Source organism: Scyliorhinus torazame, chromosome 31 (genome assembly GCF_047496885.1).
Source record: "Scyliorhinus torazame isolate Kashiwa2021f chromosome 31, sScyTor2.1, whole genome shotgun sequence".
In the NCBI taxonomy this organism is placed as follows: Eukaryota; Metazoa; Chordata; class Chondrichthyes; order Carcharhiniformes; family Scyliorhinidae; genus Scyliorhinus; species Scyliorhinus torazame.
Window position 1 is genome coordinate 26,669,405 of NC_092737.1, and position 26,199 is coordinate 26,695,603.

Below are 26,199 nucleotides of genomic sequence, written 5' to 3' on the forward strand. Positions count from 1 at the left end.
ACACCAGCTTACTTGCGCAAAGGTTCTCTGACTGCACACAAATAGTAGTTGCCCGCAGGATGGCAAAATGCTGCTTGTGCAGGCAGCCGGCTACAGAGGCTGAGCAATGCGAATTGCAGTGGCCGTTGCGGCGGCTGAGAAATGATCCAATCAATTTGCTCCTGGTGGCAAATGTAAAAGAAGTGCTCTCTCGCTCACACACACTAATCATTGGCTTTGGCAAGAGGAAAGGTTCCACCGAGATTTGAACTCGGATCACTGGATTCAGAGTCCAGAGTGCTCACCATTACACCATGGAACCCCAGTCATAGGGACTGTCTGCAAATTGTCACTCAAACAAGATTACCTCTTTCGTTAAATGTGCAAGAATAGCGTGTGCGACAACAGAATCTGATGATGTGCAAACATTGTTCTGCAAAGGTGTGACAGGAAACCTCCCTCAAAGATGACACCCAATCTTTTCACCCCCCAAGCCACAGCGGGGGATATTGGACAAGTCATCACGTTTCACAGGGGTCAGTGTCCCGTTTTGCTGAGGGCTCAGAGCAGTGTCGCTGAATCGTGTCAGGCTCAGCTGTGAGAGCCAGCGAGAATACTGCTCGCAAAAGTTTCACAGTGGCTGCAGCGAATGGGAGCAATGGGCAAGCAAGATAGTTTGTGAGGTGCTGCCGTACTGCAAATTGCACAATGTGTGTGGCTGACTGACCCTCGAGAATGCGCGCACATCTTTCCCATGAGCAGAACGGCAAGCACTTGAAAATTTAATCTCCGACGTTCAGCCTTGGCTGGATTATTACCTCAAGCGTAACTCCACCTCTGTCACTCAGCCTCCGACTAGGTTTGGCTGCTGTGCAAATGAAAGCGGTGCAGACAAGCTGCCGCTCCCAGCAGCGTTGAAGCTGTTTCCCCCGAATATTGCAATGCTGCCTCGGCATCAGTGTACAAACATTGCAAAGGGATTCACGCACGACGCTTGGCATAGAAGGAAAAGTTAAAAGTGGTCGTGTTGAAGAAGACGATTGAAGTGATGTGTGCAACACCTGCTGAGTTTTGGGCAGAGTGGCAAGTTCACAGGCACCCACTGCGCCGCGCAGGAAATGACAGCGACCACGCAGCAAATGTCCCGGCTGGTGTTACCGCATCAACCCGAGCGGACGATCGCTCAAGAAGACAGCAAGCTGGAAGGCAGAAAAGGCCTGCGGCCAGGAGCCCCGCCTGCATTGGGGTCTTTTACTCAGCTGTCCCCGAATTGAACAAGAAGTGGGACAAACAGAGTACTGGCTCCACCGACATTTGAACTCGGATCGCTGGATTCAAAGTCCAGAGTGCTCACCGTTACACCATGGAACCGACTGGACTCTGCCTCTGAGGAAGCAGTCTTTTGTCCACACACAGGCACGCACACACACCAGCTTACTTGCGCAAAGGTTCTCTGACTGCACACGAATAGTAGTTGCCCGCAGGATGGCAAAATGCTGCTTGTGCAGGCAGCCGGCTACAGAGGCTGAGCAATGCGAATTGCAGTGGCCGTTGCGGCGGCTGAGAAATGATCCAATCAATTTGCTCCTGGTGGCAAATGTAAAAGAAGTGCTCTCTCGCTCACACACACTAATCATTGGCTTTGGCAAGAGGAAAGGTTCCACCGAGATTTGAACTCGGATCACTGGATTCAGAGTCCAGAGTGCTCACCATTACACCATGGAACCCCAGTCATAGCCCCTAGCTGCAAATTGTCACTCAAACAAGATTACCTCTTTCGTTAAATGTGCAAGAATAGCGTGTGCGACAACAGAATCTGATGATGTGCAAACATTGTTCTGCAAAGGTGTGACAGGAAACCTCCCTCAAAGATGACACCCAATCTTTTCACCCCCCAAGCCACAGCGGGGGATATTGGGACAAGTCATCACGTTTCACAGGGGTCAGTGTCCCGTTTTGCTGAGGGCTCAGAGCAGTGTCGCTGAATCGTGTCAGGCTCAGCTGTGAGAGCCAGCGAGAATACTGCTCGCAAAAGTTTCACAGTGGCTGCAGCGAATGGGAGCAATGGGCAAGCAAGATAGTTTGTGAGGTGCTGCCGTACTGCAAATTGCACAATGTGTGTGGCTGACTGACCCTCGCGAATGCGCGCACATCTTTCCCATGAGCAGAATGGCAAGCACTTGAAAATTTAATATCCGACGTTCAGCCTTGGCTGGATTATTACCTCAAGCGTAACTCCACCTCTGTCACTCAGCCTCCGACTAGGTTTGGCTGCTGTGCAAATGAAAGCGGTGCAGACAAGCTGCCGCTCCCAGCAGCGTTGAAGCTGTTTCCCCCGAATATTGCAATGCTGCCTCGGCATCAGTGTACAAACATTGCAAAGGGATTCACGCACGACGCTTGGCATAGAAGGAAAAGTTAAAAGTGGTCGTGTTGAAGAAGACGATTGAAGTGATGTGTGCAACACCTGCTGAGTTTTGGGCAGAGTGGCAAGTTCACAGGCACCCACTGCGCCGCGCAGGAAATGACAGCGACCACGCAGCAAATGTCCCGGCTGGTGTTACCGCATCAACCCGAGCGGACGATCGCTCAAGAAGACAGCAAGCTGGAAGGCAGAAAAGGCCTGCGGCCAGGAGCCCCGCCTGCATTGGGGTCTTTTACTCAGCTGTCCCCGAATTGAACAAGAAGTGGGACAAACAGAGTACTGGCTCCACCGACATTTGAACTCGGATCGCTGGATTCAAAGTCCAGAGTGCTCACCGTTACACCATGGAACCGACTGGACTCTGCCTCTGAGGAAGCAGTCTTTTGTCCACACACAGGCACGCACACACACCAGCTTACTTGCGCAAAGGTTCTCTGACTGCACACGAATAGTAGTTGCCCGCAGGATGGCAAAATGCTGCTTGTGCAGGCAGCCGGCTACAGAGGCTGAGCAATGCGAATTGCAGTGGCCGTTGCGGCGGCTGAGAAATGATCCAATCAATTTGCTCCTGGTGGCAAATGTAAAAGAAGTGCTCTCTCGCTCACACACACTAATCATTGGCTTTGGCAAGAGGAAAGGTTCCACCGAGATTTGAACTCGGATCACTGGATTCAGAGTCCAGAGTGCTCACCATTACACCATGGAACCCCAGTCATAGCCCCTAGCTGCAAATTGTCACTCAAACAAGATTACCTCTTTCGTTAAATGTGCAAGAATAGCGTGTGCGACAACAGAATCTGATGATGTGCAAACATTGTTCTGCAAAGGTGTGACAGGAAACCTCCCTCAAAGATGACACCCAATCTTTTCACCCCCCAAGCCACAGCGGGGGATATTGGGACAAGTCATCACGTTTCACAGGGGTCAGTGTCCCGTTTTGCTGAGGGCTCAGAGCAGTGTCGCTGAATCGTGTCAGGCTCAGCTGTGAGAGCCAGCGAGAATACTGCTCGCAAAAGTTTCACAGTGGCTGCAGCGAATGGGAGCAATGGGCAAGCAAGATAGTTTGTGAGGTGCTGCCGTACTGCAAATTGCACAATGTGTGTGGCTGACTGACCCTCGCGAATGCGCGCACATCTTTCCCATGAGCAGAATGGCAAGCACTTGAAAATTTAATATCCGACGTTCAGCCTTGGCTGGATTATTACCTCAAGCGTAACTCCACCTCTGTCACTCAGCCTCCGACTAGGTTTGGCTGCTGTGCAAATGAAAGCGGTGCAGACAAGCTGCCGCTCCCAGCAGCGTTGAAGCTGTTTCCCCCGAATATTGCAATGCTGCCTCGGCATCAGTGTACAAACATTGCAAAGGGATTCACGCACGACGCTTGGCATAGAAGGAAAAGTCAAAAGTGGTTGTGTTGAAGAAGACGATTGAAGTGATGTGTGCAACACCTGCTGAGTTTTGGGCAGAGTGGCAAGTTCACATGCACCCACTGCGCCGCGCAGGAAATGACAGCGACCACGCAGCAAATGTCCCGGCTGGTGTTACCGCATCAACCCGAGCGGACGATCGCTCAAGAAGACAGCAAGCTGGAAGGCAGAAAAGGCCTGCGGCCAGGAGCCCCGCCTGCATTGGGGTCTTTTACTCAGCTGTCCCCGAATTGAACAAGAAGTGGGACAAACAGAGTACTGGCTCCACTGAGATTTGAACTCGGATCACTGGATTCAGAGTCCAGAGTGCTCACCATTACACCATGGAACCCCAGTCATAGGGACTGTCTGCAAATTGTCACTCAAACAAGATTACCTCTTTCGTTAAATGTGCAAGAATAGCGTGTGCGACAACAGAATCTGATGATGTGCAAACATTGTTCTGCAAAGGTGTGACAGGAAACCTCCCTCAAAGATGACACCCAATCTTTTCACCCCCCAAGCCACAGCGGGGGATATTGGGACAAGTCATCACGTTTCACAGGGGTCAGTGTCCCGTTTTGCTGAGGGCTCAGAGCAGTGTCGCTGAATCGTGTCAGGCTCAGCTGTGAGAGCCAGCGAGAATACTGCTCGCAAAAGTTTCACAGTGGCTGCAGCGAATGGGAGCAATGGGCAAGCAAGATAGTTTGTGAGGTGCTGCCGTACTGCAAATTGCACAATGTGTGTGGCTGACTGACCCTCGAGAATGCGCGCACATCTTTCCCATGAGCAGAATGGCAAGCACTTGAAAATTTAATCTCCGACGTTCAGCCTTGGCTGGATTATTACCTCAAGCGTAACTCCACCTCTGTCACTCAGCCTCCGACTAGGTTTGGCTGCTGTGCAAATGAAAGCGGTGCAGACAAGCTGCCGCTCCCAGCAGCGTTGAAGCTGTTTCCCCCGAATATTGCAATGCTGCCTCGGCATCAGTGTACAAACATTGCAAAGGGATTCACGCACGACGCTTGGCATAGAAGGAAAAGTTAAAAGTGGTCGTGTTGAAGAAGACGATTGAAGTGATGTGTGCAACACCTGCTGAGTTTTGGGCAGAGTGGCAAGTTCACATGCACCCACTGCGCCGCGCAGGAAATGACAGCGACCACGCAGCAAATGTCCCGGCTGGTGTTACCGCATCAACCCGAGCGGACGATCGCTCAAGAAGACAGCAAGCTGGAAGGCAGAAAAGGCCTGCGGCCAGGAGCCCCGCCTGCATTGGGGTCTTTTACTCAGCTGTCCCCGAATTGAACAAGAAGTGGGACAAACAGAGTACTGGCTCCACCGAGATTTGAACTCGGATCGTTGGATTCAAAGTCCAGAGTGCTCACCGTTACACCATGGAACCGACTGGACTCTGCCTCTGAGGAAGCAGTCTTTTGTCCACACACAGGCACGCACACACACCAGCTTACTTGCGCAAAGGTTCTCTGACTGCACACGAATAGTAGTTGCCCGCAGGATGGCAAAATGCTGCTTGTGCAGGCAGCCGGCTACAGAGGCTGAGCAATGCGAATTGCAGTGGCCGTTGCGGCGGCTGAGAAATGATCCAATCAATTTGCTCCTGGTGGCAAATGTAAAAGAAGTGCTCTCTCGCTCACACACACTAATCATTGGCTTTGGCAAGAGGAAAAGTTCCACCGAGATTTGAACTCGGATCACTGGATTCAGAGTCCAGAGTGCTCACCATTACACCATGGAACCCCAGTCATAGGAACTGCCTGCAAATTGTCACTCAAACAAGATTACCTCTTTCGTTAAATGTGCAAGAATAGCGTGTGCGACAACAGAATCTGATGATGTGCAAACATTGTTCTGCAAAGGTGTGACAGGAAACCTCCCTCAAAGATGACACCCAATCTTTTCACCCCCCAAGCCACAGCGGGGGATATTGGACAAGTCATCACGTTTCACAGGGGTCAGTGTCCCGTTTTGCTGAGGGCTCAGAGCAGTGTCGCTGAATCGTGTCAGGCTCAGCTGTGAGAGCCAGCGAGAATACTGCTCGCAAAAGTTTCACAGTGGCTGCAGCGAATGGGAGCAATGGGCAAGCAAGATAGTTTGTGAGGTGCTGCCGTACTGCAAATTGCACAATGTGTGTGGCTGACTGACCCTCGAGAATGCGCGCACATCTTTCCCATGAGCAGAACGGCAAGCACTTGAAAATTTAATCTCCGACGTTCAGCCTTGGCTGGATTATTACCTCAAGCGTAACTCCACCTCTGTCACTCAGCCTCCGACTAGGTTTGGCTGCTGTGCAAATGAAAGCGGTGCAGACAAGCTGCCGCTCCCAGCAGCGTTGAAGCTGTTTCCCCCGAATATTGCAATGCTGCCTCGGCATCAGTGTACAAACATTGCAAAGGGATTCACGCACGACGCTTGGCATAGAAGGAAAAGTTAAAAGTGGTCGTGTTGAAGAAGACGATTGAAGTGATGTGTGCAACACCTGCTGAGTTTTGGGCAGAGTGGCAAGTTCACAGGCACCCACTGCGCCGCGCAGGAAATGACAGCGACCACGCAGCAAATGTCCCGGCTGGTGTTACCGCATCAACCCGAGCGGACGATCGCTCAAGAAGACAGCAAGCTGGAAGGCAGAAAAGGCCTGCGGCCAGGAGCCCCGCCTGCATTGGGGTCTTTTACTCAGCTGTCCCCGAATTGAACAAGAAGTGGGACAAACAGAGTACTGGCTCCACCGACATTTGAACTCGGATCGCTGGATTCAAAGTCCAGAGTGCTCACCGTTACACCATGGAACCGACTGGACTCTGCCTCTGAGGAAGCAGTCTTTTGTCCACACACAGGCACGCACACACACCAGCTTACTTGCGCAAAGGTTCTCTGACTGCACACGAATAGTAGTTGCCCGCAGGATGGCAAAATGCTGCTTGTGCAGGCAGCCGGCTACAGAGGCTGAGCAATGCGAATTGCAGTGGCCGTTGCGGCGGCTGAGAAATGATCCAATCAATTTGCTCCTGGTGGCAAATGTAAAAGAAGTGCTCTCTCGCTCACACACACTAATCATTGGCTTTGGCAAGAGGAAAGGTTCCACCGAGATTTGAACTCGGATCACTGGATTCAGAGTCCAGAGTGCTCACCATTACACCATGGAACCCCAGTCATAGGAACTGCCTGCAAATTGTCACTCAAACAAGATTACCTCTTTCGTTAAATGTGCAAGAATAGCGTGTGCGACAACAGAATCTGATGATGTGCAAACATTGTTCTGCAAAGGTGTGACAGGAAACCTCCCTCAAAGATGACACCCAATCTTTTCACCCCCCAAGCCACAGCGGGGGATATTGGGACAAGTCATCACGTTTCACAGGGGTCAGTGTCCCGTTTTGCTGAGGGCTCAGAGCAGTGTCGCTGAATCGTGTCAGGCTCAGCTGTGAGAGCCAGCGAGAATACTGCTCGCAAAAGTTTCACAGTGGCTGCAGCGAATGGGAGCAATGGGCAAGCAAGATAGTTTGTGAGGTGCTGCCGTACTGCAAATTGCACAATGTGTGTGTCATGATATTCAAACACACACATCATGATGGACACACTAACAGGCAAATCAGAGTACACAACACCACAACCAATCACAGACAAGAACACCAACCACATAAAAAGCACGAGCACGACACCTGGAGGTCAGTAGGTCTGGGGAGAAGGAAGCATGAAAGAGCTGTTGAAACACCACAAGCAGGGAGCCCCCCACGTGCAGAGTGCAAAGACCAAGTTGTAAATAGTGAGTTTAAATAAACAAGTGTTGTACCATATGCAACTGTGTTGGCTCTTCTGTGTGTTAGAACACCCAACACCACATGGTACAGGAGTGGATCGATACCTGCCTACCAACCTGCCATTCTGGACATGGACCACACCGGCAAACCGCAGCCGATGCAAGTCACGGGGAACCTAGGCACCAACTGGAAGCTCTACAGGCAGCGATTTGACCTGTACATCCGTGCCACCGAAAAACAGAATGTCTCGGATGATTCGAAGATTGCAATGCTCCTCTTCTACGCAGGCCCCCACCCAAATGATGTCTTTAATTCACTGGTGTTCGAGGAAGGCGAAAACCAGGCCAAATATGACACGGTCATCCTCAAAATGGACCAGCACTTTCAAACTGAAGTAAACGAAACTTTCGAAAGATACATCTTTCAGCAACGCCTGCAAGGTAAGGAGGAGCTTTTTCAACCCTTTTTGACGCACCTCCGGATTCTAGCGCAGTCCTGCGGTTACGGCACCACCACAGAGTCCATGATCAGGGACCAGATTGTTTTTGGCGTTGCCTCCAGTGGCCTACGCCAGCAGCTTCTTAAAATAAAGAGCCTCACCTTAGCGTCTGCTGTGGAAGCCTGTGTCCTCCATGAAAATGCGACCTGCCGTTTTGCCCGATTTCAGGCGTCCGAGTTGGCACGGAGGGGGTCCCCAGCCGTCGAATCGGCAAGCCAGGCCGCCCACGACGTTGAACGCATCCAGGCCGTCGATTTCTTCCCGCCCCACGGCCCGGACGACAGCGGCCGCTTCCCGCGCTTTTCGCGGTCTCCCGCGCAGGTGCGCGCCAAGAATAACGGCCACAACGAGGGACGCACTGCGCAGGCGCGCCCACCGCAAGATCGCACTGCGCATGCGCAGTGGCGCAACGAACGCCGTGACGTCATGACGTGCAGCAAGTGTGGAGGTCTACACTTAAAAGGGCAATGTCCTGCAAAATACCAACAGTGCAACAGATGTGCCATGATAGGCCACTACGCAGCCCGCTGTCGTGCGGCTCAACCCATGGATCCGGCGCATCCTCGACAACCTCGCACACGAGTCAGGACCGTCCAGCCCACGCATCAAGACTTCCAGTTAAGTGATGCAGATGACCAGGATGACTTCAGAGTTGCCGTCATTGATGTCAACAAGGTCAATGCCATCAATCCAGACGATGAGTGGTGTGCCACCCTGACGGTCAACCGATCGCGCGTCGCCTTCCGTCTGGACACCGGCGCATCCGCCAACCTGATTGCTTACTCTGCAGTCCAGGCCATGAAGGTCAAACCACTCATCACACCATCCCGGCTTAAGATGGTTGACTATAACGGGAACGTTATCCCGTCCGTAGGATCTTGCCAGCTACAGGTGACTCACAAGAGGTACACGGCCACACTCCCCTTCGAAGTTGTGGGCTCATCAAAGGACTCGTTACTGGGCGCACAAGCGTGTAAGGTCCTTCACCTGGTACAGCGCATCATGTCTCTCTCTCCAGATGAGATATCCGACTTCCCGGATGCTGAGTTCCACGCGAATCTCCATTCCCTCCTCGCTCACAACCAGGAGGTTTTTGAAGGCATGGGGACATTGCCACACACGTACAAGATTCGACTCAGACCGGACGCCATCCCTGTCGTTCACGCACCTCGCAGGGTTCCTGCGCCTCTCAAAGACCGCCTCAAGGCACAACTGCAGATTCTTCAGGACCAAGGGGTCCTATCCAAGGTCACGGAGCCCACGCCATGGGTCAGCTCCATGGTCTGTGTAAAGAAGCCCTCTGGCGAGCTCCGTATATGTATAGATCCAAAAGATCTGAACAACAACATCATGCGGGAACACTATCCCATCCCAAAACGAGAAGACCTCACCAGCGAGATGGCGCGAGCCAACATATTCACTAAATTGGATGCGTCCAAAGGATTCTGGCAGATCCAACTGGACCCGGCCAGCCGAAGACTATGCACATTCAACACCCCTTTTGGCAGATTCTGCTACAACCGGATGCCATTCGGCATCATTTCGGCATCTGAAGTATTCCACCGCATTATGGAGCAGATGATGGAAGGCATCGAAGGGGTACGTGTATATGTGGACGATATCATCATTTGGTCCACCACTCCGCAGGAACACATGCATCGTCTTCGACGTGTCTTCACCCGCATACGGCAAAATGGCCTGCGTCTCAACCGTGCGAAGTGTGCTTTCGGCCAGACGGAGCTGAAATTCCTCGGGGACCACATCTCAAGGTCCGGGGTCCGTCCCGATGCAGACAAGGTTAGCGCCATCACAGCCATGCCACGACCGGCTGACAAGAAGGCTGTCTTAAGATTCCTGGGCATGGTCAACTTCCTTGGGAAGTTCATTCCCAACCTGGCTTCTCATACAACAAACATGCGCCATCTCGTAAAAAAATCGACGGAATTCAACTGGCACCAGTCGCATCAGCAGGAATGGGAGGAGCTCAAGCACAAACTGGTCACGGCACCAGTGCTGGCCTTCTTTGACGCGACTCGCCCTACAAAGATCTCAACAGACGCCAGCCAATCTGGTATTGGAGCGGTACTCCTGCAAAAAGACAGCACGTCATCATGGGCCCCGGTTGCGTATGCCTCACGAGCCATGACCCCTACCGAACAGCGCTACGCGCAAATCGAAAAAGAATGCCTGGGCTTGTTAACTGGACTGGACAAGTTCCACGACTATGTGTATGGCCTGCCACGATTCACGGTCGAAACTGACCACCGCCCCCTGGTCAACATCATTAACAAAGACCTGAACGACATGACTCCTCGCCTCCAGCGCATCTTACTCAAACTCAGGAGGTACGATTTTGAACTGATCTACACTCCGGGGAAGGAACTCATAGTGGCGGACACTCTTTCCCGAGCAGTGAGCACACCACCAGATGCGGAGGGGTTCGTGCGTCAAATTGAGGCACACGTGACTCTGACAGCAGCAAATATGCCAGCTGATGATCCTTGTCTGGCCCACATACGCGCAGAGACGGCGACTGACCCTCTGCTGCAGCGAGTGATGCGCCACATGACGGAAGGGTGGCTAAAAGGGCAGTGCCCCCAGTTTTACAATGTGCGAGATGATCTCACCAATATAGACGGGGTCCTTATGAAATCGCATAGGATCGTCATTCCACACAGTGTGCGCCAGATGATTCTTCGTCAACTACACGAAGGCCACTTGGGTGTCGAAAAATGCAGACGAAGGGCCCGGGCGGCGGTATATTGGCCGGGTATTAATGAAGACATAGCCAACATGGTGCTCAACTGCACAACCTGTCAGAGGTTTCAGCCGGCGCAACCTCCGGAAACACTTCTACCACACGAGATGGTGACGTCCCCCTGGGCGAAGGTGGGTGTTGACCTATTTCACGCGCTCGGCAGAGATTACATTGTTATTATAGACTACTTCTCAAACTACCCGGAAGTCATGCCTCTCCATGATCTGACGTCGTCCGCAGTCATTGGGGCCTGCAAGGAAACGTTTGCTCGCCATGGCATTCCAAGGACTGTCATGTCAGACAATGGACCTTGTTTTGCCAGCCGTGAATGGTCGTCCTTTGCCGCAGCATATGGTTTCACTCATGTGACATCCAGCCCTCTGCATCCACAATCGAACGGGAAGGCTGAAAAGGGTGTCCACATCGCAAAGCGGCTCCTGTGCAAGGCGGCTGATGCCGGATCGGACTTTAACCTTGCCTTGCTGGCCTATCGATCGGCCCCGTTATCCACGGGCCTCTCGCCAGCGCAGCTACTAATGGGTCGCTCCCTCAGGACGACGGTACCTTCCGTCCTGGCACCGACAACAGACCATGAGGCGGTTCTTCGGGACATGCAACTGCAGCGTGATCGCCAGAAAGGTCGGTACGACACACGAGCGACGGACCTGCCCCCCCTGTCCTCCGGAGACAAAGTACGCGTCCATCAACCGTATGGTGGCTGGTCAGCACCGGCCGAAGTCCTCCGACAAGTGGCTCCCCGCTCGTTCCTGGTTCGCATGCCGGATGGTTCCGTGCGTCGCCGCAATCGGCGCGCCCTTCGCCGACTTCCACGTTCACAGCCACACAACACGCCAGATCCTCAACAGGCTTCCGAGGATGACTTTGTGGAGCTGCCGCACATCACGCCCTTTCCATCGCCACCCATGGCCATGCCTGCACAGCAGCCGGTGGTTCTTGATCCACCCTTAAGGCGGTCAACCCGAATTCGTCGCAAACCCATTAGAATGGACTTATAATACAGTTCATATGTTTAATAAGTTGGACAATTTTACATGATAACCTGTTGTTGTTTATCGTTCCAGATGTCGTCTGACTGGACAACTGTTCAAAATTTTTTTTCTTCTTCTCTCGTTCGCATTTCTGTTATGTTATGGTACAACTGGATTCATGTGACGCACTCGACATCGCCCCATGTACATAGTTCCGTCATAGACACATGCTGCACACGACACACACACACTCTTAGATGCACTCACGTCACGATCATATTTATTACCACGTAGGCACATATCTTTGTAAAAAGGGGGGATGTCATGATATTCAAACACACACATCATGATGGACACACTAACAGGCAAATCAGAGTACACAACACCACAACCAATCACAGACAAGAACACCAACCACATAAAAAGCACGAGCACGACACCTGGAGGTCAGTAGGTCTGGGGAGAAGGAAGCATGAAAGAGCTGTTGAAACACCACAAGCAGGGAGCCCCCCACGTGCAGAGTGCAAAGACCAAGTTGTAAATAGTGAGTTTAAATAAACAAGTGTTGTACCATATGCAACTGTGTTGGCTCTTCTGTGTGTTAGAACACCCAACACCACAGTGTGTGGCTGACTGACCCTCGAGAATGCGCGCACATCTTTCCCATGAGCAGAATGGCAAGCACTTGAAAATTTAATCTCCGACGTTCAGCCTTGGCTGGATTATTACCTCAAGCGTAACTCCACCTCTGTCACTCAGCCTCCGACTAGGTTTGGCTGCTGTGCAAATGAAAGCGGTGCAGACAAGCTGCCGCTCCCAGCAGCGTTGAAGCTGTTTCCCCCGAATATTGCAATGCTGCCTCGGCATCAGTGTACAAACATTGCAAAGGGATTCACGCACGACGCTTGGCATAGAAGGAAAAGTTAAAAGTGGTCGTGTTGAAGAAGACGATTGAAGTGATGTGTGCAACACCTGCTGAGTTTTGGGCAGAGTGGCAAGTTCACATGCACCCACTGCGCCGCGCAGGAAATGACAGCGACCACGCAGCAAATGTCCCGGCTGGTGTTACCGCATCAACCCGAGCGGACGATCGCTCAAGAAGACAGCAAGCTGGAAGGCAGAAAAGGCCTGCGGCCAGGAGCCCCGCCTGCATTGGGGTCTTTTACTCAGCTGTCCCCGAATTGAACAAGAAGTGGGACAAACAGAGTACTGGCTCCACCGAGATTTGAACTCGGATCACTGGATTCAGAGTCCAGAGTGCTCACCATTACACCATGGAACCCCAGTCATAGGGACTGTCTGCAAATTGTCACTCAAACAAGATTACCTCTTTCGTTAAATGTGCAAGAATAGCGTGTGCGACAACAGAATCTGATGATGTGCAAACATTGTTCTGCAAAGGTGTGACAGGAAACCTCCCTCAAAGATGACACCCAATCTTTTCACCCCCCAAGCCACAGCGGGGGATATTGGGACAAGTCATCACGTTTCACAGGGGTCAGTGTCCCGTTTTGCTGAGGGCTCAGAGCAGTGTCGCTGAATCGTGTCAGGCTCAGCTGTGAGAGCCAGCGAGAATACTGCTCGCAAAAGTTTCACAGTGGCTGCAGCGAATGGGAGCAATGGGCAAGCAAGATAGTTTGTGAGGTGCTGCCGTACTGCAAATTGCACAATGTGTGTGGCTGACTGACCCTCGAGAATGCGCGCACATCTTTCCCATGAGCAGAATGGCAAGCACTTGAAAATTTAATCTCCGACGTTCAGCCTTGGCTGGATTATTACCTCAAGCGTAACTCCACCTCTGTCACTCAGCCTCCGACTAGGTTTGGCTGCTGTGCAAATGAAAGCGGTGCAGACAAGCTGCCGCTCCCAGCAGCGTTGAAGCTGTTTCCCCCGAATATTGCAATGCTGCCTCGGCATCAGTGTACAAACATTGCAAAGGGATTCACGCACGACGCTTGGCATAGAAGGAAAAGTTAAAAGTGGTCGTGTTGAAGAAGACGATTGAAGTGATGTGTGCAACACCTGCTGAGTTTTGGGCAGAGTGGCAAGTTCACATGCACCCACTGCGCCGCGCAGGAAATGACAGCGACCACGCAGCAAATGTCCCGGCTGGTGTTACCGCATCAACCCGAGCGGACGATCGCTCAAGAAGACAGCAAGCTGAAAGGCAGAAAAGGCCTGCGGCCAGGAGCCCCGCCTGCATTGGGGTCTTTTACTCAGCTGTCCCCGAATTGAACAAGAAGTGGGACAAACAGAGTACTGGCTCCACCGAGATTTGAACTCGGATCGCTGGATTCAAAGTCCAGAGTGCTCACCGTTACACCATGGAACCGACTGGACTCTGCCTCTGAGGAAGCAGTCTTTTGTCCACACACAGGCACGCACACACACCAGCTTACTTGCGCAAAGGTTCTCTGACTGCACACAAATAGTAGTTGCCCGCAGGATGGCAAAATGCTGCTTGTGCAGGCAGCCGGCTACAGAGGCTGAGCAATGCGAATTGCAGTGGCCGTTGCGGCGGCTGAGAAATGATCCAATCAATTTGCTCCTGGTGGCAAATGTAAAAGAAGTGCTCTCTCGCTCACACACACTAATCATTGGCTTTGGCAAGAGGAAAGGTTCCACCGAGATTTGAACTCGGATCACTGGATTCAGAGTCCAGAGTGCTCACCATTACACCATGGAACCCCAGTCATAGCCCCTAGCTGCAAATTGTCACTCAAACAAGATTACCTCTTTCGTTAAATGTGCAAGAATAGCGTGTGCGACAACAGAATCTGATGATGTGCAAACATTGTTCTGCAAAGGTGTGACAGGAAACCTCCCTCAAAGATGACACCCAATCTTTTCACCCCCCAAGCCACAGCGGGGGATATTGGGACAAGTCATCACGTTTCACAGGGGTCAGTGTCCCGTTTTGCTGAGGGCTCAGAGCAGTGTCGCTGAATCGTGTCAGGCTCAGCTGTGAGAGCCAGCGAGAATACTGCTCGCAAAAGTTTCACAGTGGCTGCAGCGAATGGGAGCAATGGGCAAGCAAGATAGTTTGTGAGGTGCTGCCGTACTGCAAATTGCACAATGTGTGTGGCTGACTGACCCTCGAGAATGCGCGCACATCTTTCCCATGAGCAGAATGGCAAGCACTTGAAAATTTAATCTCCGACGTTCAGCCTTGGCTGGATTATTACCTCAAGCGTAACTCCACCTCTGTCACTCAGCCTCCGACTAGGTTTGGCTGCTGTGCAAATGAAAGCGGTGCAGACAAGCTGCCGCTCCCAGCAGCGTTGAAGCTGTTTCCCCCGAATATTGCAATGCTGCCTCGGCATCAGTGTACAAACATTGCAAAGGGATTCACGCACGACGCTTGGCATAGAAGGAAAACTTAAAAGTGGTCGTGTTGAAGAAGACGATTGAAGTGATGTGTGCAACACCTGCTGAGTTTTGGGCAGAGTGGCAAGTTCACATGCACACACTGCGCCGCGCAGGAAATGACAGCGACCACGCAGCAAATGTCCCGGCTGGTGTTACCGCATCAACCCGAGCGGACGATCGCTCAAGAAGACAGCAAGCTGGAAGGCAGAAAAGGCCTGCGGCCAGGAGCCCCGCCTGCATTGGGGTCTTTTACTCAGCTGTCCCCGAATTGAACAAGCAGTGGGACAAACAGAGTACTGGCTCCACCGAGATTTGAACTCGGATCACTGGATTCAGAGTCCAGAGTGCTCACCATTACACCATGGAACCCCAGTCATAGGGACTGTCTGCAAATTGTCACTCAAACAAGATTACCTCTTTCGTTAAATGTGCAAGAATAGCGTGTGCGACAACAGAATCTGATGATGTGCAAACATTGTTCTGCAAAGGTGTGACAGGAAACCTCCCTCAAAGATGACACCCAATCTTTTCACCTCCCAAGCCACAGCGGGGGATATTGGGACAAGTCATCACGTTTCACAGGGGTCAGTGTCCCGTTTTGCTGAGGGCTCAGAGCAGTGTCGCTGAATCGTGTCAGGCTCAGCTGTGAGAGCCAGCGAGAATACTGCTCGCAAAAGTTTCACAGTGGCTGCAGCGAATGGGAGCAATGGGCAAGCAAGATAGTTTGTGAGGTGCTGCCGTACTGCAAATTGCACAATGTGTGTGGCTGACTGACCCTCGAGAATGCGCGCACATCTTTCCCATGAGCAGAATGGCAAGCACTTGAAAATTTAATATCCGACGTTCAGCCTTGGCTGGATTATTACCTCAAGCGTAACTCCACCTCTGTCACTCAGCCTCCGACTAGGTTTGGCTGCTGTGCAAATGAAAGCGGTGCAGACAAGCTGCCGCTCCCAGCAGCGTTGAAGCTGTTTCCCCCGAATATTGCAATGCTGCCTCGGCATCAGTGTACAAACATTGCAAAGGGATTCACGCACGACGCTTGGCATAGAAGGAAAAGTTAAAAGTGGTTGTGTTGAAGAAGACGATTGAAGTGATGTGTGCAACACCTGCTGAGTTTTGGGCAGAGTGGCAAGTTCACATGCACCCACTGCGCCGCGCAGGAAATGACAGCGACCACGCAGCAAATGTCCCGGCTGGTGTTACCGCATCAACCCGAGCGGACGATCGCTCAAGAAGACAGCAAGCTGGAAGGCAGAAAAGGCCTGCGGCCAGGAGCCCCGCCTGCATTGGGGTCTTTTACTCAGCTGTCCCCGAATTGAACAAGAAGTGGGACAAACAGAGTACTGGCTCCACTGAGATTTGAACTCGGATCACTGGATTCAGAGTCCAGAGTGCTCACCATTACACCATGGAACCCCAGTCATAGGGACTGTCTGCAAATTGTCACTCAAACAAGATTACCTCTTTCGTTAAATGTGCAAGAATAGCGTGTGCGACAACAGAATCTGATGATGTGCAAACATTGTTCTGCAAAGGTGTGACAGGAAACCTCCCTCAAAGATGACACCCAATCTTTTCACCCCCCAAGCCACAGCGGGGGATATTGGGACAAGTCATCACGTTTCACAGGGGTCAGTGTCCCGTTTTGCTGAGGGCTCAGAGCAGTGTCGCTGAATCGTGTCAGGCTCAGCTGTGAGAGCCAGCGAGAATACTGCTCGCAAAAGTTTCACAGTGGCTGCAGCGAATGGGAGCAATGGGCAAGCAAGATAGTTTGTGAGGTGCTGCCGTACTGCAAATTGCACAATGTGTGTGGCTGACTGACCCTCGAGAATGCGCGCACATCTTTCCCATGAGCAGAATGGCAAGCACTTGAAAATTTAATCTCCGACGTTCAGCCTTGGCTGGATTATTACCTCAAGCGTAACTCCACCTCTGTCACTCAGCCTCCGACTAGGTTTGGCTGCTGTGCAAATGAAAGCGGTGCAGACAAGCTGCCGCTCCCAGCAGCGTTGAAGCTGTTTCCCCCGAATATTGCAATGCTGCCTCGGCATCAGTGTACAAACATTGCAAAAGGATTCACGCACGACGCTTGGCATAGAAGGAAAAGTTAAAAGTGGTCGTGTTGAAGAAGACGATTGAAGTGATGTGTGCAACACCTGCTGAGTTTTGGGCAGAGTGGCAAGTTCACATGCACCCACTGCGCCGCGCAGGAAATGACAGCGACCACGCAGCAAATGTCCCGGCTGGTGTTACCGCATCAACCCGAGCGGACGATCGCTCAAGAAGACAGCAAGCTGGAAGGCAGAAAAGGCCTGCGGCCAGGAGCCCCGCCTGCATTGGGGTCTTTTACTCAGCTGTCCCCGAATTGAACAAGAAGTGGGACAAACAGAGTACTGGCTCCACCGAGATTTGAACTCGGATCGCTGGATTCAAAGTCCAGAGTGCTCACCATTACACCATGGAACCCCAGTCATAGGGACTGTCTGCAAATTGTCACTCAAACAAGATTACCTCTTTCGTTAAATGTGCAAGAATAGCGTGTGCGACAACAGAATCTGATGATGTGCAAACATTGTTCTGCAAAGGTGTGACAGGAAACCTCCCTCAAAGATGACACCCAATCTTTTCACCCCCCAAGCCACAGCGGGGGATATTGGGACAAGTCATCACGTTTCACAGGGGTCAGTGTCCCGTTTTGCTGAGGGCTCAGAGCAGTGTCGCTGAATCGTGTCAGGCTCAGCTGTGAGAGCCAGCGAGAATACTGCTCGCAAAAGTTTCACAGTGGCTGCAGCGAATGGGAGCAATGGGCAAGCAAGATAGTTTGTGAGGTGCTGCCGTACTGCAAATTGCACAATGTGTGTGGCTGACTGACCCTCGAGAATGCGCGCACATCTTTCCCATGAGCAGAATGGCAAGCACTTGAAAATTTAATCTCCGACGTTCAGCCTTGGCTGGATTATTACCTCAAGCGTAACTCCACCTCTGTCACTCAGCCTCCGACTAGGTTTGGCTGCTGTGCAAATGAAAGCGGTGCAGACAAGCTGCCGCTCCCAGCAGCGTTGAAGCTGTTTCCCCCGAATATTGCAATGCTGCCTCGGCATCAGTGTACAAACATTGCAAAGGGATTCACGCACGACGCTTGGCATAGAAGGAAAAGTTAAAAGTGGTCGTGTTGAAGAAGACGATTGAAGTGATGTGTGCAACACCTGCTGAGTTTTGGGCAGAGTGGCAAGTTCACATGCACCCACTGCGCCGCGCAGGAAATGACAGCGACCACGCAGCAAATGTCCCGGCTGGTGTTACCGCATCAACCCGAGCGGACGATCGCTCAAGAAGACAGCAAGCTGGAAGGCAGAAAAGGCCTGCGGCCAGGAGCCCCGCCTGCATTGGGGTCTTTTACTCAGCTGTCCCCGAATTGAACAAGAAGTGGGACAAACAGAGTACTGGCTCCACCGAGATTTGAACTCGGATCGCTGGATTCAAAGTCCAGAGTGCTCACCGTTACACCATGGAACCGACTGTACTCTGCCTCTGAGGAAGCAGTCTTTTGTCCACACACAGGCACGCACACACACCAGCTTACTTGCGCAAAGGTTCTCTGACTGCACACAAATAGTAGTTGCCCGCAGGATGGCAAAATGCTGCTTGTGCAGGCAGCCGGCTACAGAGGCTGAGCAATGCGAATTGCAGTGGCCGTTGCGGCGGCTGAGAAATGATCCAATCAATTTGCTCCTGGTGGCAAATGTAAAAGAAGTGCTCTCTCGCTCACACACACTAATCATTGGCTTTGGCAAGAGGAAAGGTTCCACCGAGATTTGAACTCGGATCACTGGATTCAGAGTCCAGAGTGCTCACCATTACACCATGGAACCCCAGTCATAGGGACTGTCTGCAAATTGTCACTCAAACAAGATTACCTCTTTCGTTAAATGTGCAAGAATAGCGTGTGCGACAACAGAATCTGATGATGTGCAAACATTGTTCTGCAAAGGTGTGACAGGAAACCTCCCTCAAAGATGACACCCAATCTTTTCACCCCCCAAGCCACAGCGGGGGATATTGGGACAAGTCATCACGTTTCACAGGGGTCAGTGTCCCGTTTTGCTGAGGGCTCAGAGCAGTGTCGCTGAATCGTGTCAGGCTCAGCTGTGAGAGCCAGCGAGAATACTGCTCGCAAAAGTTTCACAGTGGCTGCAGCGAATGGGAGCAATGGGCAAGCAAGATAGTTTGTGAGGTGCTGCCGTACTGCAAATTGCACAATGTGTGTCGCTGACTGACCCTCGAGAATGCGCGCACATCTTTCCCATGAGCAGAATGGCAAGCACTTGAAAATTTAATCTCCGACGTTCAGCCTTGGCTGGATTATTACCTCAAGCGTAACTCCACCTCTGTCACTCAGCCTCCGACTAGGTTTGGCTGCTGTGCAAATGAAAGCGGTGCAGACAAGCTGCCGCTCCCAGCAGCGTTGAAGCTGTTTCCCCCGAATATTGCAATGCTGCCTCGGCATCAATGTACAAACATTGCAAAGGGATTCACGCACGACGCTTGGCATAGAAGGAAAAGTTAAAAGTGGTCGTGTTGAAGAAGACGATTGAAGTGATGTGTGCAACACCTGCTGAGTTTTGGGCAGAGTGGCAAGTTCACATGCACCCACTGCGCCGCGCAGGAAATGACAGCGACCACGCAGCAAATGTCCCGGCTGGTGTTACCGCATCAACCCGAGCGGACGATCGCTCAAGAAGACAGCAAGCTGGAAGGCAGAAAAGGCCTGCGGCCAGGAGCCCCGCCTGCATTGGGGTCTTTTACTCAGCTGTCCCCGAATTGAACAAGAAGTGGGACAAACAGAGTACTGGCTCCACCGAGATTTGAACTCGGATCGCTGGATTCAAAGTCCAGAGTGCTCACCGTTACACCATGGAACCGACTGGACTCTGCCTCTGAGGAAGCAGTCTTTTGTCCACACACAGGCACGCACACACACCAGCTTACTTGCGCAAAGGTTCTCTGACTGCACACGAATAGTAGTTGCCCGCAGGATGGCAAAATGCTGCTTGTGCAGGCAGCCGGCTACAGAGGCTGAGCAATGCGAATTGCAGTGGCCGTTGCGGCGGCTGAGAAATGATCCAATCAATTTGCTCCTGGTGGCAAATGTAAAAGAAGTGCTCTCTCGCTCACACACACTAATCATTGGCTTTGGCAAGAGGAAAGGTTCCACCGAGATTTGAACTCGGATCACTGGATTCAGAGTCCAGAGTGCTCACCATTACACCATGGAACCCCAGTCATAGGGACTGTCTGCAAATTGTCACTCAAACAAGATTACCTCTTTCGTTAAATGTGCAAGAATAGCGTGTGCGACAACAGAATCTGATGATGTGCAAACATTGTTCTGCAAAGGTGTGACAGGAAACCTCCCTCAAAGATGACACCCAATCTTTTCACCCCCCAAGCCACAGCGGGGGATATTGGGACAAGTCATCACGTTTCACAGGGGTCAGTGTCCCGTTTTGCTGAGGGCTCAGAGCAGTGTCGCTGAATCGTGTCAGGCTCAGCTGTGAGAGCCAGCGAGAATACTGCTCGCAAAAGTTTCACAGTGGCTGCAGCGAATGGGAGCAATGGGCAAGCAAGATAGTTTGTGAGGTGCTGCCGTACTGCAAATTGCACAATGTGTGTGGCTGACTGACCCTCGAGAATGCGCGCACATCTTTCCCATGAGCATAATGGCAAGCACTTGAAAATTTAATCTCCGACGTTCAGCCTTGGCTGGATTATTACCTCAAGCGTAACTCCACCTCTGTCACTCAGCCTCCGACTAGGTTTGGCTGCTGTGCAAATGAAAGCGGTGCAGACAAGCTGCCGCTCCCAGCAGCGTTGAAGCTGTTTCCCCCGAATATTGCAATGCTGCCTCGGCATCAGTGTACAAACATTGCAAAGGGATTCACGCACGACGCTTGGCATAGAAGGAAAAGTTAAAAGTGGTCGTGTTGAAGAAGACGATTGAAGTGATGTGTGCAACACCTGCTGAGTTTTGGGCAGAGTGGCAAGTTCACATGCACCCACTGCGCCGCGCAGGAAATGACAGCGACCACGCAGCAAATGTCCCGGCTGGTGTTACCGCATCAACCCGAGCGGACGATCGCTCAAGAAGACAGCAAGCTGGAATGCAGAAAAGGCCTGCGGCCAGGAGCCCCGCCTGCATTGGGGTCTTTTACTCAGCTGTCCCCGAATTGAACAAGAAGTGGGACAAACAGAGTACTGGCTCCACCGAGATTTGAACTCGGATCGCTGGATTCAAAGTCCAGAGTGCTCACCGTTACACCATGGAACCGACTGGACTCTGCCTCTGAGGAAGCAGTCTTTTGTCCACACACAGGCACGCACACACACCAGCTTACTTGCGCAAAGGTTCTCTGACTGCACACAAATAGTAGTTGCCCGCAGGATGGCAAAATGCTGCTTGTGCAGGCAGCCGGCTACAGAGGCTGAGCAATGCGAATTGCAGTGGCCGTTGCGGCGGCTGAGAAATGATCCAATCAATTTGCTCCTGGTGGCAAATGTAAAAGAAGTGCTCTCTCGCTCACACACACTAATCATTGGCTTTGGCAAGAGGAAAGGTTCCACCGAGATTTGAACTCGGATCACTGGATTCAGAGTCCAGAGTGCTCACCATTACACCATGGAACCCCAGTCATAGCCCCTAGCTGCAAATTGTCACTCAAACAAGATTACCTCTTTCGTTAAATGTGCAAGAATAGCGTGTGCGACAACAGAATCTGATGATGTGCAAACATTGTTCTGCAAAGGTGTGACAGGAAACCTCCCTCAAAGATGACACCCAATCTTTTCACCCCCCAAGCCACAGCGGGGGATATTGGGACAAGTCATCACGTTTCACAGGGGTCAGTGTCCCGTTTTGCTGAGGGCTCAGAGCAGTGTCGCTGAATCGTGTCAGGCTCAGCTGTGAGAGCCAGCGAGAATACTGCTCGCAAAAGTTTCACAGTGGCTGCAGCGAATGGGAGCAATGGGCAAGCAAGATAGTTTGTGAGGTGCTGCCGTACTGCAAATTGCACAATGTGTGTGGCTGACTGACCCTCGAGAATGCGCGCACATCTTTCCCATGAGCAGAATGGCAAGCACTTGAAAATTTAATCTCCGACGTTCAGCCTTGGCTGGATTATTACCTCAAGCGTAACTCCACCTCTGTCACTCAGCCTCCGACTAGGTTTGGCTGCTGTGCAAATGAAAGCGGTGCAGACAAGCTGCCGCTCCCAGCAGCGTTGAAGCTGTTTCCCCCGAATATTGCAATGCTGCCTCGGCATCAGTGTACAAACATTGCAAAGGGATTCACGCACGACGCTTGGCATAGAAGGAAAAGTTAAAAGTGGTCGTGTTGAAGAAGACGATTGAAGTGATGTGTGCAACACCTGCTGAGTTTTGGGCAGAGTGGCAAGTTCACATGCACCCACTGCGCCGCGCAGGAAATGACAGCGACCACGCAGCAAATGTCCCGGCTGGTGTTACCGCATCAACCCGAGCGGACGATCGCTCAAGAAGACAGCAAGCTGGAAGGCAGAAAAGGCCTGCGGCCAGGAGCCCCGCCTGCATTGGGGTCTTTTACTCAGCTGTCCCCGAATTGAACAAGAAGTGGGACAAACAGAGTACTGGCTCCACCGAGATTTGAACTCGGATCGCTGGATTCAAAGTCCAGAGTGCTCACCGTTACACCATGGAACCGACTGGACTCTGCCTCTGAGGAAGCAGTCTTTTGTCCACACACAGGCACGCACACACACCAGCTTACTTGCGCAAAGGTTCTCTGACTGCACACAAATAGTAGTTGCCCGCAGGATGGCAAAATGCTGCTTGTGCAGGCAGCCGGCTACAGAGGCTGAGCAATGCGAATTGCAGTGGCCGTTGCGGCGGCTGAGAAATGATCCAATCAATTTGCTCCTGGTGGCAAATGTAAAAGAAGTGCTCTCTCGCTCACACACACTAATCATTGGCTTTGGCAAGAGGAAAGGTTCCACCGAGATTTGAACTCGGATCACTGGATTCAGAGTCCAGAGTGCTCACCATTACACCATGGAACCCCAGTCATAGGAACTGCCTGCAAATTGTCACTCAAACAAGATTACCTCTTTCGTTAAATGTGCAAGAATAGCGTGTGCGACAACAGAATCTGATGATGTGCAAACATTGTTCTGCAAAGGTGTGACAGGAAACCTCCCTCAAAGATGACACCCAATCTTTTCACCCCCCAAGCCACAGCGGGGGATATTGGACAAGTCATCACGTTTCACAGGGGTCAGTGTCCCGTTTTGCTGAGGGCTCAGAGCAGTGTCGCTGAATCGTGTCAGGCTCAGCTGTGAGAGCCAGCGAGAATACTGCTCGCAAAAGTTTCACAGTGGCTGCAGCGAATGGGAGCAATGGGCAAGCAAGATAGTTTGTGAGGTGCTGCCGTACTGCAAATTGCACAATGTGTGTGGCTGACTGACCCTCGAGAATGCGCGCACATCTTTCCCATGAGCAGAACGGCAAGCACTTGAAAATTTAATCTCCGACGTTCAGCCTTGGCTGGATTATTACCTCAAGCGTAACTCCACCTCTGTCACTCAGCCTCCGACTAGGTTTGGCTGCTGTGCAAATGAAAGCGGTGCAGACAAGCTGCCGCTCCCAGCAGCGTTGAAGCTGTTTCCCCCGAATATTGCAATGCTGCCTCGGCATCAGTGTACAAACATTGCAAAGGGATTCACGCACGACGCTTGGCATAGAAGGAAAAGTTAAAAGTGGTCGTGTTGAAGAAGACGATTGAAGTGATGTGTGCAACACCTGCTGAGTTTTGGGCAGAGTGGCAAGTTCACATGCACCCACTGCGCCGCGCAGGAAATGACAGCGACCACGCAGCAAATGTCCCGGCTGGTGTTACCGCATCAACCCGAGCGGACGATCGCTCAAGAAGACAGCAAGCTGGAAGGCAGAAAAGGCCTGCGGCCAGGAGCCCCGCCTGCATTGGGGTCTTTTACTCAGCTGTCCCCGAATTGAACAAGAAGTAGGACAAACAGAGTACTGGCTCCACCGAGATTTGAACTCGGATCGCTGGATTCAAAGTCCAGAGTGCTCACCGTTACACCATGGAACCGACTGGACTCTGCCTCTGAGGAAGCAGTCTTTTGTCCACACACAGGCACGCACACACACCAGCTTACTTGCGCAAAGGTTCTCTGACTGCACACGAATAGTAGTTGCCCGCAGGATGGCAAAATGCTGCTTGTGCAGGCAGCCGGCTACAGAGGCTGAGCAATGCGAATTGCAGTGGCCGTTGCGGCGGCTGAGAAATGATCCAATCAATTTGCTCCTGGTGGCAAATGTAAAAGAAGTGCTCTCTCGCTCACACACACTAATCATTGGCTTTGGCAAGAGGAAAGGTTCCACCGAGATTTGAACTCGAATCACTGGATTCAGAGTCCAGAGTGCTCACCATTACACCATGGAACCCCAGTCATAGGAACTGCCTGCAAATTGTCACTCAAACAAGATTACCTCTTTCGTTAAATGTGCAAGAATAGCGTGTGCGACAACAGAATCTGATGATGTGCAAACATTGTTCTGCAAAGGTGTGACAGGAAACCTCCCTCAAAGATGACACCCAATCTTTTCACCCCCCAAGCCACAGCGGGGGATATTGGGACAAGTCATCACGTTTCACAGGGGTCAGTGTCCCGTTTTGCTGAGGGCTCAGAGCAGTGTCGCTGAATCGTGTCAGGCTCAGCTGTGAGAGCCAGCGAGAATACTGCTCGCAAAAGTTTCACAGTGGCTGCAGCGAATGGGAGCAATGGGCAAGCAAGATAGTTTGTGAGGTGCTGCCGTACTGCAAATTGCACAATGTGTGTGGCTGACTGACCCTTGAGAATGCGCGCACATCTTTCCCATGAGCAGAACGGCAAGCACTTGAAAATTTAATCTCCGACGTTCAGCCTTGGCTGGATTATTACCTCAAGCGTAACTCCACCTCTGTCACTCAGCCTCCGACTAGGTTTGGCTGCTGTGCAAATGAAAGCGGTGCAGACAAGCTGCCGCTCCCAGCAGCGTTGAAGCTGTTTCCCCCGAATATTGCAATGCTGCCTCGGCATCAGTGTACAAACATTGCAAAGGGATTCACGCACGACGCTTGGCATAGAAGGAAAAGTTAAAAGTGGTCGTGTTGAAGAAGACGATTGAAGTGATGTGTGCAACACCTGCTGAGTTTTGGGCAGAGTGGCAAGTTCACATGCACCCACTGCGCCACGCAGGAAATGACAGCAACCACGCAGCAAATGTCGCGGCTGGTGTTACCGCATCAACCCGAGCGGACGATCGCTCAAGAAGACAGCAAGCTGGAAGGCAGAAAAGGCCTGCGGCCAGGAGCCCCGCCTGCATTGGGGTCTTTTACTCAGCTGTCCCCGAATTGAACAAGAAGTAGGACAAACAGAGTACTGGCTCCACCGAGATTTGAACTCGGATCGCTGGATTCAAAGTCCAGAGTGCTCACCGTTACACCATGGAACCGACTGGACTCTGCCTCTGAGGAAGCAGTCTTTTGTCCACACACAGGCACGCACACACACCAGCTTACTTGCGCAAAGGTTCTCTGACTGCACACAAATAGTAGTTGCCCGCAGGATGGCAAAATGCTGCTTGTGCAGGCAGCCGGCTACAGAGGCTGAGCAATGCGAATTGCAGTGGCCGTTGCGGCGGCTGAGAAATGATCCAATCAATTTGGTCCTGGTGGCAAATGTAAAAGAAGTGCTCTCTCGCTCACACACACTAATCATTGGCTTTGGCAAGAGGAAAGGTTCCACCGAGATTTGAACTCGGATCACTGGATTCAGAGTCCAGAGTGCTCACCATTACACCATGGAACCCCAGTCATAGCCCCTAGCTGCAAATTGTCACTCAAACAAGATTACCTCTTTCGTTAAATGTGCAAGAATAGCGTGTGCGACAACAGAATCTGAT

The 26,199-nt window shown here is 51.9% G+C and overlaps 28 non-coding genes across 28 annotated transcripts; all 28 read right to left on the reverse strand.

Moving 5' to 3' along the window:
- Positions 1-229: 229 nt before the first annotated feature.
- Positions 230-301, reverse strand: trnaq-cug (transfer RNA glutamine (anticodon CUG)). The gene has a single exon. It is a non-coding gene; the product is annotated as a tRNA-Gln (tRNA).
- Positions 302-1,278: 977 nt separating this feature from the next.
- On the reverse strand, positions 1,279-1,350 carry trnaq-uug (transfer RNA glutamine (anticodon UUG)). Its single transcript has one exon. It is a non-coding gene; the product is annotated as a tRNA-Gln (tRNA).
- Positions 1,351-1,634: 284 nt separating this feature from the next.
- On the reverse strand, positions 1,635-1,706 carry trnaq-cug (transfer RNA glutamine (anticodon CUG)). Its single transcript has one exon. It is a non-coding gene; the product is annotated as a tRNA-Gln (tRNA).
- Positions 1,707-2,684: 978 nt separating this feature from the next.
- trnaq-uug (transfer RNA glutamine (anticodon UUG)) lies at positions 2,685-2,756 on the reverse strand. Its single transcript has one exon. It is a non-coding gene; the product is annotated as a tRNA-Gln (tRNA).
- Positions 2,757-3,040: 284 nt separating this feature from the next.
- trnaq-cug (transfer RNA glutamine (anticodon CUG)) lies at positions 3,041-3,112 on the reverse strand. The gene has a single exon. It is a non-coding gene; the product is annotated as a tRNA-Gln (tRNA).
- Positions 3,113-4,090: 978 nt separating this feature from the next.
- On the reverse strand, positions 4,091-4,162 carry trnaq-cug (transfer RNA glutamine (anticodon CUG)). The gene has a single exon. It is a non-coding gene; the product is annotated as a tRNA-Gln (tRNA).
- A 978-nt stretch (positions 4,163-5,140) lies between these two features.
- On the reverse strand, positions 5,141-5,212 carry trnaq-uug (transfer RNA glutamine (anticodon UUG)). Its single transcript has one exon. It is a non-coding gene; the product is annotated as a tRNA-Gln (tRNA).
- A 284-nt stretch (positions 5,213-5,496) lies between these two features.
- trnaq-cug (transfer RNA glutamine (anticodon CUG)) lies at positions 5,497-5,568 on the reverse strand. The gene has a single exon. It is a non-coding gene; the product is annotated as a tRNA-Gln (tRNA).
- Positions 5,569-6,545: 977 nt separating this feature from the next.
- On the reverse strand, positions 6,546-6,617 carry trnaq-uug (transfer RNA glutamine (anticodon UUG)). Its single transcript has one exon. It is a non-coding gene; the product is annotated as a tRNA-Gln (tRNA).
- Positions 6,618-6,901: 284 nt separating this feature from the next.
- trnaq-cug (transfer RNA glutamine (anticodon CUG)) lies at positions 6,902-6,973 on the reverse strand. Its single transcript has one exon. It is a non-coding gene; the product is annotated as a tRNA-Gln (tRNA).
- Positions 6,974-13,042: 6,069 nt separating this feature from the next.
- On the reverse strand, positions 13,043-13,114 carry trnaq-cug (transfer RNA glutamine (anticodon CUG)). The gene has a single exon. It is a non-coding gene; the product is annotated as a tRNA-Gln (tRNA).
- Positions 13,115-14,092: 978 nt separating this feature from the next.
- On the reverse strand, positions 14,093-14,164 carry trnaq-uug (transfer RNA glutamine (anticodon UUG)). The gene has a single exon. It is a non-coding gene; the product is annotated as a tRNA-Gln (tRNA).
- A 284-nt stretch (positions 14,165-14,448) lies between these two features.
- trnaq-cug (transfer RNA glutamine (anticodon CUG)) lies at positions 14,449-14,520 on the reverse strand. The gene has a single exon. It is a non-coding gene; the product is annotated as a tRNA-Gln (tRNA).
- A 978-nt stretch (positions 14,521-15,498) lies between these two features.
- On the reverse strand, positions 15,499-15,570 carry trnaq-cug (transfer RNA glutamine (anticodon CUG)). Its single transcript has one exon. It is a non-coding gene; the product is annotated as a tRNA-Gln (tRNA).
- Positions 15,571-16,548: 978 nt separating this feature from the next.
- trnaq-cug (transfer RNA glutamine (anticodon CUG)) lies at positions 16,549-16,620 on the reverse strand. Its single transcript has one exon. It is a non-coding gene; the product is annotated as a tRNA-Gln (tRNA).
- A 978-nt stretch (positions 16,621-17,598) lies between these two features.
- trnaq-uug (transfer RNA glutamine (anticodon UUG)) lies at positions 17,599-17,670 on the reverse strand. The gene has a single exon. It is a non-coding gene; the product is annotated as a tRNA-Gln (tRNA).
- A 978-nt stretch (positions 17,671-18,648) lies between these two features.
- Positions 18,649-18,720, reverse strand: trnaq-uug (transfer RNA glutamine (anticodon UUG)). Its single transcript has one exon. It is a non-coding gene; the product is annotated as a tRNA-Gln (tRNA).
- Positions 18,721-19,004: 284 nt separating this feature from the next.
- trnaq-cug (transfer RNA glutamine (anticodon CUG)) lies at positions 19,005-19,076 on the reverse strand. The gene has a single exon. It is a non-coding gene; the product is annotated as a tRNA-Gln (tRNA).
- A 978-nt stretch (positions 19,077-20,054) lies between these two features.
- Positions 20,055-20,126, reverse strand: trnaq-uug (transfer RNA glutamine (anticodon UUG)). Its single transcript has one exon. It is a non-coding gene; the product is annotated as a tRNA-Gln (tRNA).
- A 284-nt stretch (positions 20,127-20,410) lies between these two features.
- trnaq-cug (transfer RNA glutamine (anticodon CUG)) lies at positions 20,411-20,482 on the reverse strand. The gene has a single exon. It is a non-coding gene; the product is annotated as a tRNA-Gln (tRNA).
- A 978-nt stretch (positions 20,483-21,460) lies between these two features.
- trnaq-uug (transfer RNA glutamine (anticodon UUG)) lies at positions 21,461-21,532 on the reverse strand. The gene has a single exon. It is a non-coding gene; the product is annotated as a tRNA-Gln (tRNA).
- Positions 21,533-21,816: 284 nt separating this feature from the next.
- trnaq-cug (transfer RNA glutamine (anticodon CUG)) lies at positions 21,817-21,888 on the reverse strand. The gene has a single exon. It is a non-coding gene; the product is annotated as a tRNA-Gln (tRNA).
- A 978-nt stretch (positions 21,889-22,866) lies between these two features.
- Positions 22,867-22,938, reverse strand: trnaq-uug (transfer RNA glutamine (anticodon UUG)). The gene has a single exon. It is a non-coding gene; the product is annotated as a tRNA-Gln (tRNA).
- A 284-nt stretch (positions 22,939-23,222) lies between these two features.
- trnaq-cug (transfer RNA glutamine (anticodon CUG)) lies at positions 23,223-23,294 on the reverse strand. The gene has a single exon. It is a non-coding gene; the product is annotated as a tRNA-Gln (tRNA).
- Positions 23,295-24,271: 977 nt separating this feature from the next.
- trnaq-uug (transfer RNA glutamine (anticodon UUG)) lies at positions 24,272-24,343 on the reverse strand. Its single transcript has one exon. It is a non-coding gene; the product is annotated as a tRNA-Gln (tRNA).
- A 284-nt stretch (positions 24,344-24,627) lies between these two features.
- trnaq-cug (transfer RNA glutamine (anticodon CUG)) lies at positions 24,628-24,699 on the reverse strand. Its single transcript has one exon. It is a non-coding gene; the product is annotated as a tRNA-Gln (tRNA).
- A 978-nt stretch (positions 24,700-25,677) lies between these two features.
- On the reverse strand, positions 25,678-25,749 carry trnaq-uug (transfer RNA glutamine (anticodon UUG)). The gene has a single exon. It is a non-coding gene; the product is annotated as a tRNA-Gln (tRNA).
- Positions 25,750-26,033: 284 nt separating this feature from the next.
- trnaq-cug (transfer RNA glutamine (anticodon CUG)) lies at positions 26,034-26,105 on the reverse strand. The gene has a single exon. It is a non-coding gene; the product is annotated as a tRNA-Gln (tRNA).
- Between the last annotated feature and the right edge of the window lie 94 nt (positions 26,106-26,199).